General features: G+C 43.0%; 1 protein-coding gene across 4 annotated transcripts in view; it reads right to left on the bottom strand.

Moving 5' to 3' along the window:
* The window catches only part of taok3a (TAO kinase 3a), a 100,315-nt gene that overhangs the window by 41,784 nt on the left and 41,551 nt on the right, over nucleotides 1–16,980 (bottom strand). For 3 of the 4 annotated variants that reach the window (XM_041901647.2, XM_041901648.2, XM_041901649.2), the window contains exon 2: nucleotides 4,124–4,220. The exons of the other annotated variant lie outside the window; for it this stretch is intronic. The gene's annotated coding sequence lies outside the window, so the exon portion shown is untranslated. The remainder of the gene's footprint in view (nucleotides 1–4,123; nucleotides 4,221–16,980) is intronic. 4 annotated transcript variants of the gene reach the window in all.

Here is a 16,980-nt window from a genome sequence, read left to right as displayed (position 1 = left end):
TTCTCTGTAGATCCTCTCAAGCTCTGTCAGGTTGGATGGGGAGCGTTGCTGCACAGCTATTTTCAGGTCTCTCCAGAGACATTCGATCGGGTTGAAGTCCAGGCTCAGGCTGGGCCACTCAAGGACATGCAGAGACTTGTCCTGAAGCCACTCCTGCATTGTCTTGGCTGTGTGCTTAGGGTCGTTGTCATGTTGGAAGGTGAACCTTCGCCCCAGTCTGAGGTCCTGGACGCTCTGGAGCAGGTTTCCATGAAGGATCTCTCTGTACTTTTCTCTGTTCATCTTTCCCTCGATCCTGACTAGTCTCCCAGTCCCTGCAGCTGAAAAACATCCCCACAGCATGACGCTGCCACCACCATGCTTCACCGTAGCGATGGTGCCAGGATTCATCCAGATGTGACGCTTTGCATTCAGGCCAAAGAGTTGAATCTTGGTTTCATCAGACCAGATAATCTTGTTTGTTCCTCATGGTCTGAAAGTCTTTAGGTGCCTTTTGGCAAACTCCAAACGGGCTGTCATTCCTTTTACTGAGGAGTAGCTTCCATCTGGCCACTCTACCATAAAGGCCTGATTTGTGGATTGCTGCAGAGATGGTTGTCCTTCTGGAAGGTTCTCCCATCTCCACAGAGGAACTCTGGAGCTCTGTCAAAGTGACCATTGGGTTCTTGGTCACCTCCCTTACCAAGGCCCTTCTCCCCCGATTCCGCAGTTTGGCCGGGCGGCTAGCTCTAGGAAGAGTCTTGCTGGTTCCAAACTTCTTCCATTTTAGGATGATGGAGGCCACTGTGGTCTTGGGGACTTTCAATGCTGCAGAAATTTTTTGGTATCCTTCCCCAGATCTGTGCCTCGACACAATCCTGTCTCGGAGCTCTACGGACAATTCCTTCGACCTGGTGGCTTGGTTTTTCCTCTGACCTTATATAGACTGGTGTGTGCCTTTCCAAATCATGTCCAATTAATTGAATTTACCACAGGTGGACTCCAATAAAGTTGTAGAAACATCTCAAGGATGATCAATAGAGCTCAATTTCGAGTCTCATAGCAAAGGGTCTGAATACTATAATTTTTTTATGTGCCAAAAAACCTGTTTTCGAGTTCTCATTATGAGGTAGTGTGTGTAGATTGATGAGGATTGTAAAAAAAAAAAAAAAAAAAAAAAGGCCAAGGCAACAAAGGAGTGGCTCAAGAAGAAGCACATTAAGGTCCTGGAGTGGCCTAGCCAGTCTCCAGACCTTAATCCCATAGAAAATCTGTGGAGGGAGCTGAAGGTTCAAGTTGCCAAACGTCAGCCTCGAAACCTTAATGACTTGGAGAAAATCTGCAAAGAGGAGTGGGACAAAATCCCTCCTGAGATGTGTGCAAACCTGGTGGCCAGCTACAAGAAACGTCTGACCTCTGTGATTGCCAACAAGGGTTTTGCAACCAAGTACTAAGTCATGTTTTGCAGAGGGGTCAAATACTTATTTCCCTCATTAAAATGCAAATCAATTTATAACATTTTTGACATGCGTTTTTCTGGATTGTTTTGTTGTTATTTTGTCTCTCACTGTTCAAATAAACCTACCATTAAAATTATAGACTGATCATGTCTTTGTCAGTGGGCAAACGTACAAAATCAGCAGGGGATCAAATACTTTTTTCCCTCACTGTATCTTGTTCACTACAAGGTACTTAAGTAATACTGCAAAAAAATGTACTTGTCATCGGCAAGGACTACAGAGTTTAAGATAAAATTAAATGGAATACAGCTAACCACAGGCAAAATCCTAGAGGAAAACCTGCTTCAGTCTTCTTTCCAACAGACACTGGGAGACAAATTCACCTTTCAGCACGACAATAACGTAAAACACAAGGCCAAATCTATATTGGAGTTGCTTACCATTATGATATTGAATGTTCCTGAGTGGCCTAGTTACAGTTTTGACTTAAATTGGCATGAACATCTATGGCAAGACTTGAAAATGGCTTTCTAGCAATGATCAATAACCAACTTCACAGAGCTTGAGGAATTTTAAAAGAATGGGGAAATATTGTAAAATCCAGGTGCGCAAAGCTCCTAGAGACTTACCCAGAAAACCTCACAGCTGTAATCGCTGCCAAAGATGTTTCTAACATGTATTGTCTCAGGGGTGTGAATACCTATCTAATCAAGATATATTGTATTATTTTTCATTCATTTTTTATACATTTTAGAATTTTTCTTCGGCATTCATATTGCAGAGTGTTTTGTGTAGATCGTTGTCCAAAAATTACAACTAAATCCATTTTAATCCCACTTTCTAACACAACAAAATGTAGAAAAAGTCAAGGGGTGTGAATATTTTCTGGAGGCGTGGGCGTGTGTGTAAAGAGCGAGGTAATGTAATTGTGATGGACTGGTTCATTAGAGTGATAATGATGACCAGGCAGGTACACACACACACACGGACATGCCCTCACATTTGCACGTGCACACAAACATACACTGCCATTAACAATATTCATAAACAGACATGCCCTCACATCTCTTCTTCCCCACATACACACGCACGCACACCCACCCACACGGATGTTTCTTACGCTGTAAGTTCCCTGAGGTCCCTGCACTGCCATTACTAATTTCTCTAAACATGTTGCTATGAAGGAAGACAATCAGGCTGCTGAATATTATATTCTATAGCTCTGCTCTGACATGCACACACACACTCACACTCACGCATGGATGTGCATGCACATACACATGCACCCATGCATGGCTACGCACACACATGCTCATACAGAAACACATATGTCAGAGCTCTACTCCACTGAGAGCTACCCGGTACAGTGAGATTGATGTAGATGGACCGTGTGAAAATATACTCTGAGGAGTTCTCGCTCTCTCCATCTCTCTCTGCCTCTTTCTCTTACACTAAACATTAATACTCTGAGGAGGATGCAAAGGCTCTTTCTCATTCACTCCCTCTTCTTCTCTCTGTTCCTCTCTCCATCCCTCCCAACGTTTGTGTATTCCATTTGAACTCCTACGAATGAGGGAGTGGAGGGGGGGGTGAATGCGAAGGCAGCTCACGGCCCTCCGCATTAAGGAAACAGGAATTATACAGACTGTGGGAATTCATTACGGATTCAAACGCAGCCGGGGACTTATAATAAATGAAAAAGATAAACTTGGCAAATTGTGCGTTGAGATAATGTATGGACGGTGGGATAGAGCGAGAGCGAGAGAGCGAGAGAGAATAATTACTTAATGATCCTTTCGCTTATACTACTATCATGATATAACAGAGTAGAATTAGGGCTTCTTGATAGGGTATTCTACTGTGGTATTCATTCCCATAGATAATCGCTGCACTTCAGTAAAGCCTTACTAATCAAGACATCACCCCTGGTGGCAGGTAGACTAGCAGGTAAGAGTGTCGGGCCAGTAACCAAAAGGTTGGTGGCTCGAATCCCAGAGCCAACTAGTTGAAAAATCTTGAGCAAGGCACTTAACCCTAATTGCTCCTGTAAGTCACTCTGGATAAGTGCGTCTGCTAAATGACTAAAATGTACGTGTTCTTGAAAGTATTAATAACACACTTTAACACAGGGGTTAGGTCATTCAATCTCACAGAGACACACGCAGAGACACACTCCCTCCCCAGGACCCCCCAGCGCTCCGCCTGGGCTCTGCACTACTCTGTGACTCAGCAGCCAGCTTTCCTCCTGGCGATATCTGTGTGTGTGTGTGTGTGTGTGTGTTTGTATGTGGGGAGAGAAACTGGAGCAAAGCTTGCTTCTCTTCTCCCAGAGAAGAGTTTAATTCTGAGTGATTGGTTCACGAAGGCAGCAGCATCACGCCGGCTCTTGTATGTCGAGCAGCAAAAGCGAAGCTACCTTTACAGACAAAACACATTTCCCACAGTCGCCTGCTTGGTTGCAATACAATATGGAGGGAGCAGACTTGATTGACAAAGGACTAAATGGTTCAAAATGAATAAATGTATCAATCAAAATAGATTGCATATTGATTTTGAGGATAGGTTCTGACTGTTGACTCCGTTGATTCCTGCACGGCCAGATACATTACAGACTAGTCTGAATATAGGTTAACTGTAGGTGGCTTTGGATAAAAGTGTCTGCTAGTGCTAGATGACTACATTACCTTAGAAAGTGTATAAGGAGGTGCTGCTATTCTCTGGGCTCAGAGTGGGTCTACAGCCCACTCCGTTTCATGACTGGAACAGATGATGGGAGAAAACCTGAGGAAACACAGAATGGGATATGCTTAAAGGATGTGGTCAAAAACTTTAACATATATCACATAGCCTCCTGATAAATGCAATGGTGCTTCAAAATGTTGTGAAATTGTTTGCGCTTATCCAATGCACACGTTAGGGAGTTGGCTGTATAGCCTAGTTGTGATTCTCTCCAGACCTGCGTTCAAATACTATTTAGGGTATTTCAATTACTTTCAAAGACATTGGAAGTACAGTGAGGGAAAAAAGTTTTTGATCCCCTGCTGATTTTGTACGTTTGCCCACTGGCAAAGAAATGATCAGTCTATAATTTTAATGATAGGTTTATTTGAACAGTGAGAGACAGAATAACAACAACAAAATCCAGAAAAACACATGCCAAAAATGTTATAAATTGATTTGCATTTTAATGAGGGAAATAAGTATTTGACCCCCTCTCAATCAGAAAGATTTCTGGCTACCGGTGTCTTTTATACATGTAACGAGCTGAGATTAGGAGCACACTCTTAAAGGGAGTGCTCCTAATCTCAGCTTGTTACCTGTATAAAATACACCTGTCCACAGAAGCTATCAATCAATCAGATTCCAAACTCTGGCCAAGACCAAAGAGCTCTCCAAGGATGTCAGGGACAAGATTGTAGACCTACACAAGGCTGGAATGGGCTACAAGACCATCGCCAAGCAGCTTGGTGAGAAGGTGACAACAGTTGGTGCGATTATTCGCAAATGGAAGAAACACTGTCAATCTCCCTCGGCCTGGGGCTCCATGCAAGATCTCACCACGTGGAGTTGCAATGATAATGAGAACAGTGAGGAATCAACCCAGAACTACACGGGAGGATCTTGTCAATGATCTCAAGGCAGCTGGGACCATAGTCACCAAGAAAACAATTGGTAACACACTACGCCGTGAAGGACTGAAATCCTGCAGCGCCCGCAAGATCCCCCTGCTCAAGAAAGCACATATACATGCCCGTCTGAAGTTTGCCAATGAACATCTGAAAGATTCAGAGGAGAACTGGATGAAAGTGTTGTGGTCAGATGAGACCAAAATGGAGCTCTTTGGCATCAACTCAACTCGCCGTGTTTGGAGGAGGAGGAATGCTGCCTATCCCCACCGCCAAACATGGAGGTGGAAACATTATGCTTTGGGGGTGTTTTTCTACTAAGGGGACAGGACAACTTCACCACACCAAAGGGACGATGGACGGGGCCATGTACCGTCAAATCTTGGGTGAGAACCTCCTTCCCCTCAGCCAGGGCATTGAAAATGGGTCGTGGATGGGTATTCCAGCATGACAATGACCCAAAACACACAGCCAAGGCAACAAAGGAGTGGCTCAAGAAGAAGCACATTAAGGTCCTGGAGTGGCCTAGCCAGTCTCCAGACCTTAATCCCATAGAAAATCTGTGGAGGGAGCTGAAGGTTCGAGTTGCCAAACGTCAGCCTCGAAACCTTAATGACTTGGAGAAGATCTGCAAAGAGGAGTGGGACAAAATCCCTCCTGAGATGTGTGCAAACCTGGTGGCCAACTACAAGTCTGACCTCTGATTGCCAACAAGGGTTTTGCCACCAAGTACTAAGTCATGTTTTGCAGAGGGGTCAAATACTTATTTCCCTCATTAAAATGCAAATCAATTTATAACATTTTTGACATGCGTTTTTCTGGATTTTTTTGTTGTTATTCTGTCTCTCACTGATCAAATAAACCTACCATTAAAAGTATAGACTGATCATGTCTTTGTCAGTGGGCAAACGTACAAAATCAGCAGGGGATCAAATACTTTTTTCCCCTCACTGTATGTATTTTGATATTTTTTATTTGAAAACACAAGTAGTTGAATATTGGAATGTATTTGGAAGTACACTTGGAAAAGTATTGGCATGTATTGACAGTATTTATACAAATATGTAAATACTCCCATGCATTTGAACCAGGTCTGTTTGGTATTTGAAATAATGTATTTGGAAATAATTCTTAGAAAATACTATCCAATAGAAGTAGTTGGTTCAGGACACATTGTTTTAAAATACTCCAATACACAGAAAATAAGTATATCATGTATTTTAACCCAGATCTGATTCTCTCAAGATGTTAGAGCAAAATATTTATGCATATAGGGGAAACACTGTTTTTATTCTGTGTTGTTACAGCATTCAACCCACATAATGCATTTAAAGTCTTTTTTTTTTTTTTTTACCGAAAACCATGATTATTTTTTTATAATGGAATCGAAACCGAACCGACCTCAAAAAGCACTAATCGCTCAGCACTAGAGTACAGCGCAGTCCTATCATACTCTGAGTTGACAGGTGGTGGAACATCCTCATCCAGCAAAGACACAAGAACAACCCTGTTCTGGCACCTAGCTAGAGTCTGGCCAAACAACACAATAACACGTTGTGAAGTTAACACCCACCCAGACAACATCAGCCAAGAGAAAATAGACTATTATTTAACCAAGGACCCCTGACCTCTTACTAAGAGAACTAGTTCCTCTTTTCTCCAAACGGCTTCTTCCTCTTCGATACCAGAGGCCTCAGATCAGGTTTGGTATAAAAACCAAAAGATTGAGAAAAAAAAGGAAAGGGGAGAGGATAAAAATGTATTGTGCTTCTTGTGAGTGTCGCTGCATGACTTATAACTAAAACTGACGCAGGAGGCAGGCGCCTCGGGAAAGTTAAGCTCTCAACTCTTCTCCTAAGAGAGAGAGAGAGAGAGAGAGAGAGAGAGAGAGAGAGAGAGAGAGAGAGAGAGAGAGAGAGAGAGAGAGAGAGAGAGAGAGAGAGAGAGAGAGAGAGAGAGAGAGAGAGAGAGAGAGAGAGAGAGAGAGAGAGAGAGAGAGAGAGAGAGAAGGATAGTGGTTGAAGGGCAAGAGAGGGAACGAGGGAAAGAGCGGGGGTCCTATTTTGGGTGAAGTAACTAACTGAGCTAGGTCAGAGAAGTCCTCGTAGCCAAGGGCAGGAGACGGCCTTCAGACACTGTTATTGGTATGTGACCGTGTGTCAGACTGTGTGTGTGTGTATATGAGTGTGCGAGTGATCTATGTGTACCCGCACAGACGTCCTTCAGACACTTATTGACTAACAGAGACACAGCCTTGCTGAATGTGTCTGAGTGAGGACAGATAGGGAGGAGATAGACAGCCTGGCTGCCATGAGCCATTTGACAAGAAAGAAGGATGGTGGTGTGTGTATGTCAGTGTCTTCTGTAGGGCCACAGATACAGTCAAAAAATATATATGTATGCACACATACACATACACATCATGAATGGACATGGCCCGCTCTGTGAATTGAAGCAATTGTACACGAGAGGGCTTGTCAAACAACTTTTGCTGTCGCCTCGTATCTAGGACCACAGCAAAGCCGTGCAAAATAAGTTGTTTAACAGTGCACTTTTTTTTTTTGGTGTGCTTTTTTTACAATGGGTTACCAATTAAATAAAAAACATTATTTTGATAAATGTGTTCACAGGCTACTATTTCATTATGAGAATATAGTCCCAACACAAATCTAGGGCCAGCTGGTTGTTAGTTCGATTTGCTTTGTTATCATTCAAACCGACTGGTCGTTCATTTGATTGGCATCGTTGTCAGCCAACCCCTGTGTAGTTAGTTCGATTGGCAACGTCCGTTTGGGCAGGTAGGCACTGCTAGTGCTGCTGCTGACAGTGATAGCGCTGTCCGTGGTGCTGAATTTAGTGCATCAATCATCAACGCTCATCAAGCAGAAATACAGGCCTACTGCCAGACCATTTTACAGAAAAGGCAATTATTGTAATCATAACAATGGCAATTTATTTCAATCACCCACTAGATGATGCTATGCAAGCTCTTCCCCTTTGCTAGCTGGATACACACCAAACCAGTTGCATTTAGTTTTGTTTGACCTGTCTTTCCACATAAAAAGTATGCTAATGCATGATTTCGCCAGCATCAGAAAAGCTGTCGGTCCTGACACGTTCATTTGGGCCGGTGGAGATCGCTATTCAAAATTGAAACAATGATGCAAAGGTGAGGAGACACAGCAACATTTGTACTAACAGCTTTTTTTGTTGTTGCACAGATTAGAATGCATCTCAACCAATCACAATGTTTGGTTTGACCAACCTGTTGTAGAAAATGTTGACACACACCTGTACCAACACATGATGTAGACCTACAGGCTATTACAGCATGTGCAAACAAGGCAGTTAACTCCCACCCAACAACCTTCAATAACAAATAAATATCAGAGTCCTGTTTTGGTGCCAGCTGGGATTTTATAGACGTGACTCATCTCAGATAGGTTGAATAATAACAGACACGCCTCCACACACACAGTCCGCTGCTACAAAGCAGGATTTCGTAGCTTTTCAGAGCAGCTCACATCTTAGTGACACTGAACATAATATGACTACTCTATGAAGATTCACTACAAATCATGGGAGTTAGGCTAAACTAGATCTCATGAAACGTGATGCTCTAGGATTAGTTTAGCCTGATGAATAATGGACAGGGAGGACCTGGTCCTAGATCAGCACTACTACTTTGAGGCACTGTATTTATGAATACAGGCCCTGGCCCCCTACTATTGCCCAATAAAGCACAAGGTCCACCTCTACAGTTCACTTTCCCTTTACAGTAATATACCTATACTCGGAGTGACAGCTTCACCTGGGCTGAATATAGCTACTAATAGTAAGTGCTGTGTTGATTAATAGTATCACCGATGATAGAGTGCTTAATTTAACACTTTAAAATCTTCTTCAATCTTATTCTCAGCTGTTCAGTTAAAAGGCACTCACTAGAAGGACATGGATGCTGATTGAGCTACAGTACAGCATGAGACGTTCGCAAGCTCACATCTTGCGAATACATATACATATACATACACACACACACAAACACAGTTGAAGTCGGAAGTTTACATACACTTTAGCCAAATACATTTAAACTCAGTTTTTCACAATTCATGACATTTAATCCTAGTAAAAATTCCCTGTTTTAGGTCAGTTAGGATCACCACTTTATTTTAAGAATGTGAAATGTCAGAATAATAGTAGAGAGAATGATTTATTTTAGCTTTTATTTCTTTCATCACGTTCCCAGTGGGTCAGAAGTTTACATACACTCAATTAGGATTTGGTAGCATTGCCTTTAAATTGTTTAACTTGGGTCAAACGTTTCGGGTAGCCTTCCACAAGCTTCCCAAAATAAGTTGGGTGAATTTTGGCCCATTCCTCCGGACAGAGCTGGTGTAACTGAGTCAGGTTTGTAGGCCTCCTTGCTCGCACACGCTTTTTCAGTTCTGCCCACAAATGTTCTATAGGATTGAGGTCAGGGCTTTGTGATGGCCACTTTAATACCTTGACTTTGTTGTCCTTAAGCCATTTTGCCACAACTTTTGAAGTATGCTTGGGGTCCATTTGGAAGACCCATTTGCGACCAAACTTTAACTTCCTGACTGATGTCTTGAGATGTTGCTTCATTATATCCACATAATTTTCCTTCCTCATGATGCCATGTATTTTATGAAGTGCACCAGTCCCTCCTGCAGCAAAGCACCCCCACAGCATGATGCTGCCACCCCTGTGCTTCACAGTTGGGATGGTGTTCTTCGGCTTGCAAGCAACCCCCTTTTTCCTCCAAACATAACGATGGTCATTATGGCCAAACAGTTCTATTTTTGTTTCATCAGACCAGAGGATATTTCTCCAAAAAGTACGATCTTTGTCCCTATGTGCAGTTGCAAACCGTAGTCTGGCTTTTTAATGGCGGTTTTGGAGCAGAGGCTTCTTCCTTGCTGAGCGGCCTTTCATGTTATGTCGATATAGGACTCGTTTTACTGTGGATATAGATACTTTTGTACCTGTTTCCTCAAGCATCTTCACAAGGTCCTTTGCTGTTGTTCTGGGATTGATTTGCACTTCTCGCACCAAAGTACGTTAATCTCTAGGAGACAGAACGCGTCTCCCTCCTGAGCAGTATGACGGCTGCATACTATTGTTTGTACAGATGAACGTGGTACCTTCAGGCATTTGGAAATTGCTCCCATGGATGAACCAGACTTGTGGAGGTCTACAATTCTTTTTCTGAGGTCTTGGCTGATTTCTTTTGATTTTCCCATGATGTCAAGCAAAGAGGCACGGAGTTTGAAGGTAGGCCTTGAAATACATCCACAGGTACACCTCCAATTGACTCAAATGATGTCAATTAGCCTATCAGAAGCTTCTAAACCCATGACATCATTTTCTGGAATTTTCCAAGCTGTTTAAAAGCACAGTCAACTTAGTGAATGTAAACTTCTGACCCACTGGAATTGTGATACAGTGAATTATAAGTGAAATAATCTGTCTGTAAACAATTGTTGGAAAAATTACTTGTGTCATGCACAAAGTAGATGTCCTAACTGACTTGCCAAAACCATAGTTTGTTAACAAGAAATTTGTGGAGTGGTTGAAAAACAAGTTTTAATGACTCCAACCTAAGTGTATGTAAACTTCCGACTTCAACTGTATGTGACTCGTTTCAGGAAACTAGGCATATGTCGCACGTCACTACTTCACAGGAGGCATTTTACCTTCTGGAACATGTGAACTTTCATGTGCCTTAATAACAATCTTGTATTCCACCCAAATTACGAGCCTAGTTGGTTTAGCCACGGAAAAAGACAGGAACCTTCCCGCTAGCCATGATTGGCTGAGATAATGGATGGGCTGGACATGCCGGGACATGAGTTTGGATTGGTTTGCTTCTGTCTATAACGTGAGCTGTTCAGTATTTGTTGACAATCCTTTCTACCGCGCCGTTTTTGAAAGATATAACGTTAGCCATTGAGAACTACAAAAGTTTTGCTACTTTTCTCAACAACATTGATGCCCTGAATTTAGGAGGCGCTATCGACAGATCAGTTGGAAAAAGTGCTGGGCTACTTTCTGCACATACCACAGTCAGTATGAACCGGAGGGACTTGACACAAAACACTGGCCAAACAAGATGTAGCTACAAACAAAACTGAGTTAAATGGTTCCAGTCTGCTGTGAAGCATTCATCCACGTATACGGGTAAGAGTCTAGCTACAATTCCAGATATAAGTTTCTAATTATGTCCAAAAGTATTTTTATTGCAAGTTAAAAAACTGTTAGTTAGCTAGCAAACGTTAGCGTGCTGGCTCGCTAGCTAACGTTACGCGTATGATCTGTGTAGTAATATTATTTGAATCAGAAAATCCATTTGCATTGCTAGTTATAGCCTAATGTTACCTAGCTATCGTTGAACCTAGTTTGTTATACATTTACATTTACATTTAAGTCATTTAGCAGACGCTCTTATCCAGAGCGACTTACAAATTGGTGCATTCACCCTATAGCCAGTGGGTTAACCACTTTACCACTTTTTTTTTGGGGGGGGTATTCCTTAAAGAGGTGGGGTTTCAAATGTCTCCGGAAGGTGGTGAGTGACTCCGCTGTCCTGGCGTCGTGAGGGAGCTTGTTCCACCATTGGGGTGCCAGAGCAGCGAACAGTTTTGACTGGGCTGAGCGGGAACTATGCTTCCGCAGAGGAAGGGGAGCCAGCAGGCCAGAGGTGGATGAACGCAATGCCCTCGTTTGGGTGTAGGGACTGATCAGAGCCTGAAGGTACGGAGGTGCCGTTCCCCTCACTGCTCCATAGGCAAGCACCATGGTCTTGTAACGGATGCGAGCTTCAACTGGAAGCCAGTGGAGTGTGCGGAGGAGGGGGGTGACGTGAGAGAACTTGGGAAGGTTGAACACCAGACGGGCTGCGGCATTCTGGATGAGTTGTAGGGGTTTAATGGCACAGGCAGGGAGCCCAGCCAACAGCGAGTTGCAGTAATCCAGACGGGAGATGACAAGTGCCTGGATTAGGACCTGTGCCGCTTCCTGTGTAAGGCAGGGTCGTACTCTCCGAATGTTGTAGAGCATGAACCTGCAGGATCGGGTTATCTTTAGCTACCTGCAGATTTATACTACAGCTATGACAATATTTGTATTGGTAGCAGTGGCGGCTCCTGAAAAAATTCTCAGGAGGGGCAATTTTTCTGATGATTTAGGTGACCTACACACATTTTTAAAAAGATATGTCCAGCAACAACATGAAGACAGGGGCAGCATATAAGTCAATACCAGAATCATTTATTGACTGATCTCAGGGAGTGCTCCTAATCTCAGCTTGTTACCTGTATAAAAGACACCTGTCCACAGAAGCAATCAATCAATCAGATTCCAAACTCTCCACCATGGCCAAGACCAAAGAGCTCTCCAAGGATGTCAGGGACAAAATTGGAGACCTACACAAGGCTGGAAATAATAATAATAATAACAATAATAATATGCCATTTAGCAGACGCTTTTATCCAAAGCGACTTACAGTCATGCGTGCATACATTTTTGTGTATGGGTGGTCCCGGGGATCGAACCCACTATCTTGGCGTTACAAGCGCCGTGCTCTACCAGCTGAGCTACAGAAAGTGGATACTCATGGATGCGCATCGCAATTGTAAAATGTCAACACAATTGGAGACACCACGTCATTTTTGGAGACATGTTATTGACAGTAAACTATTGTAGATGCGACTGCTAACTAAATAAAACATTTTAGCTGGCTAGCTAATCATCTTAGCTAAATGTGGGGCAAACAATTCAGTTATTTACCGTTAATTTGAGGGATTGGGGTGAAAGAAATCGAGTTACATAGTGATACTTTACGATATACTGTATTGACAATATCGCAATATAACCATATCCACCCTGTCCAAAGTCTCTACTTGGTCTCAGTTCTCCAGTAAACTTGTGATTATCAACACTAACCTCATCGTTGTGGCGGCGGACAGCTAGCCTGTATCCCTCATCCAGTTGAGTGGCAATGTTATTTTTTCGTTCGTACCATTTTTTGGAAAATCCTCGGGTGTAGGACTTCCCCCCTTTAGTAGAAACCTGTTGAATTATTAAATTTGGTCTGGGAGGTCCTAATTGTTTCGTTGCCAATTTATCTTCATTTGTTCGCCGACAAAAAGGAAATTCTTTGAAAGACACAATCGAGTTGCACTGAAGCCTAGCCATGTTGATAGTAGTAGTGAATTGATTGACGCTGCTACCCTCTCTTTTCTTAGTTACGTTCATGTGACGAAAGCGGCGTAAGTGCAAGCCCACAGACACCCATTGAGATTGTATTGAAGGCTCTGAAATTTGAAAAAAATAGATTTTACATGGGAGTCTATGACAGAAGTTCTGGGCGATTTTCAATCTGACTGAAATCGCCCCAAAAGGGGGTGGAGCCATTTGAAGCACGACTTTAGCCTGATTCGACATTTAGTGGCAGTGTGGCACTGTGGCAGATCAGACGTATAGATTACAACACTGATAACTACTGTTGCCGTGATATAATTGATTAGAAAAAAAATCCCTTCCTTTTCCCGTTTGGCAGTGCGTCGCCCATATCGCCCTATTGAACAGGCCGTCCCTGATTGGTAGTAGTATGAGTTGGGATTATGCCTGTTCATTGCTTAGCTAGCTAGCTACATGTCTAAACAAAAAGACTCCACTTCGGACTCCACTTCGGACGGATTACTGCATGACCCATCAAATTAGCAGGTGTGTCTGGGGGTGATTACGGCCATCTATTGTATTTCATGAACATGTGTACATGTCTAGACAATAGTGACCCATCCACTTAGCTAGATGTGGCTGGGGGGTGGTTATAGCATTTCCTTAACATGACCCATCAATTTAGACAAGTGTGTCGGGTAAGCGTCATCTAATAATGATAACATATTTTTATCCGGACACTTTCTGTTTTTGATATTGCTACTATGCAAGTCACCACTTCACTGTACCGTTTACACCTTCTGTATCCTGTGCATGTGACAAATAAAATTGTATTTGATATAGCGTATGTTTACCACATGGCCTCACATGTGAATCCTTAAAGAGATGGGTGGGGCTAGGGTTTAAGAGGGTGTGAATGATGCTGAATGGGTGTAGACAAATAAGAGCTCTCCAGTAGGTGTACCAATTAATTCAACAGCCATTTTCTCAAAAGTGGGGTTACAAGTTTATCAACTTTCAAAGCAGAATTACTTTCCCATTGTTCCTCAACTGCAGTGTATGATATACTACTTTCTAGCTCTGAGTCTCTACTTTTATCCAATATAAAAAAAAAACACAATTTCAAATTTTGCTACATAAGACCGAATAGAGGTGGTCGGTCACATACAGTACATTCGGAAAGTATTCAGACCCCTTGACTTTTTCCACATTTTGTTACATTACAGCCTTATTCTAAAATTAATTAAATTGTTATTTTTCCTCATCAATCTAAACACAATAGTCCATAATGACAAAGCAAAAACAAGTTTTTAGAAAATGTTTGCTAATTTATAAAACATAAAAACCGTAAATATAGTATTCAGTACTTTAGTCATTTAGCAGACGCTCTTATCCAGAGCGACTTACAGGAGCAATTAGGGTTAAGTGCCTTGCTAGTTGGCAAGTATTCAGACCCTTTACTCAGTACTTTGTTGAAGCACCTTTGGCAGCGATTACAGCCTGGAGTCTTCTTGGGTATGACGCTACAAGCTTGGCATACCTATGTTTGGGGAGTTTCTCCCATTCCTCTCTGAAGATCCCCTCAAGCTCTGTCAGGTTGGATGGGGAGTGTTGCTACACAGCTATTTTCAGGTCTCTCCAGAGATGTTCAATCGAGTTCAAGTCCGGGCTCTGGCTGGGCCACTCAAGGACATGCAGAGACTTGTCCCAAAGCCACTCCTGCGTTGTCTTGGCTGTGTGCTTAGGGTCGTTGTCCTGTTGGAAGGTGAACCTTCTCCCCACTCTGGAGCAGGTTTTGATCAAGGATCTCGCTGTACTTTGCTCCGTTCATCTTTGCCTCAATCCTGACTAGTCTCCCAGTCCCTCCCACTGAAAAAAATCCCCAGAGCATGATGCTGCCACCACCATGCCTCACCACAGGGATGGTGCCAGGTTTCCTCCTGATGTGACGCTTGGCATTCAGGGCAAAGAGTTCAATATTGGTTTCATCACACCAGAGAATCTTATTTCTCATGGTCTGAGAGTCTTTAGGTGCCTGTTGGCTGTCATGTGCCTTTTACTGAGGAGTGGCTTCCGTCTGGCAACTCTACCATAAAGGCCTGATTAGTGGAGTGCTGCAGAGATGTCTGTCCTTCTGGAAGGTTCCCCCATCTCCACAGAGGAACTCTAGAGCTCTGTCAGAATGACCATCGGGCCCTTCTCCCCTGATTGCGCAGTTTGGCTGGGCAGCCAGCTTTAGGAAGAGTCTTGCTGGTTCCAAACTTCTTGCATTTAAGAATGATGGAGGCCGCTGTGTTCTTGGGGACTATCAATGCTGCAGACATTTTTTGATACTCTTCCCCAGATCTGTGCCCTCGACATAATCCTGTCTCGGCGCTCTACGGACAATTCCTTCGACCTCATGGCTTGGTTTTTGCTCTGACATGCACTGTCAACTGTGGGATCTTATATAGACAGGTCTGTCCCTTTCCAAATCATGTACAATCAATTGAATTTACAACGGTTGGACTCCAATCAAGTTGTAGAAACATCTCAAGGATGATCAATGGAAACAAGATGCACCTGAGCTCAATTTCAAGTCTCATTGCAAATGGTCTGAATACTTATGTAAATAAGGTATTTAATTTTTTTTTTTTTATAAATTTACAAACATTTCTAAAAACCTGTTTTCGCTTTGTCCTTATGGGGTATTTTGTGTAGATTGCTGAGAAAAAAATGGTATTTAATCCATTTTAGAATAAGGCTGTAACGTAACAAAATGTGGAAAAAGTCAAGGGGTCTGAATACTTTCCGAAGGCACTGTATATGATCCATCTAAGTGGCAATATGCAATATTCAGTCCTGCCCCAGCTTAAAAAAGCAGCTGCTCTTTCAAGGCTCTGGGGACTGCTCCATGTTCTTTAACACCTCCCATGCAACACCTCTTCTCTGGGAGCATAGGCACTCACTCACACACTCAATAATAAACACACACACTCAAGCCCACTCACACACACACTCATTACACACACACACTGGGAAATAGCCTTGAAACTTACCGGGCCACTATCCCCATCTCTCACCCTGAGTGTGGTTGGATATTAAAGCCATAGAGCTTCTTTAGGGTCAGAGAAAAGATGACCCCTCAATTCCAAGTGGAGGTGGTTTGTTGAGATCAATATGGCTGTGATCATCATTTTGCAATACAGGGTTTGTTATCCTGTGTTTCACTCTGTGCTGTGTGTGTTTGAGTGTGTGAATAAGTGAAAGACAAGTCAAACGGATGCACACACACCAATGTGATTGGCTGAATGCGGTGTGTCCAGTGTTTGTGTGTGTGAGTCAGCGCAAGACATGCCCTCATAAAACGCAGAGTACACACACCAACATAAATGAAACAAACAAGCAAAGTGCCCTGTCACTCTTCACCCCATGGAGTAAATATTTAAACAAATCACTCACAGCTAGTTTTACACGCTCAGTTGGGAATGTGTCCCAGTACCATTCACAGTGGATCATTACACATTGAAAGAATCGGGGAGGGCGAGCAGGGATGGGAGAGCGAGGGAGAGAGGGGGGAGAGAAGGAGCGGGGTATGGAAGGCAGAGGGAGAAAGCGGAGAAAGGGATAGAGAGAGTGATAGAGAGATATGGATGGAAAGAAGGCAGAAAGAGAGAGAGAAAAAAAAAACATGCCATCACACCCGATCAAGCACCTATGACAGGCAGGCAGCT

The sequence above is a fragment of the Coregonus clupeaformis genome, chromosome 16 (assembly GCF_020615455.1).
Source record: "Coregonus clupeaformis isolate EN_2021a chromosome 16, ASM2061545v1, whole genome shotgun sequence".
NCBI lineage: Eukaryota > Metazoa > Chordata > Actinopteri > Salmoniformes > Salmonidae > Coregonus > Coregonus clupeaformis.
Note: the sequence above shows the minus strand (reverse complement) of the source record. Positions and strands in the feature narration are given on the sequence as shown.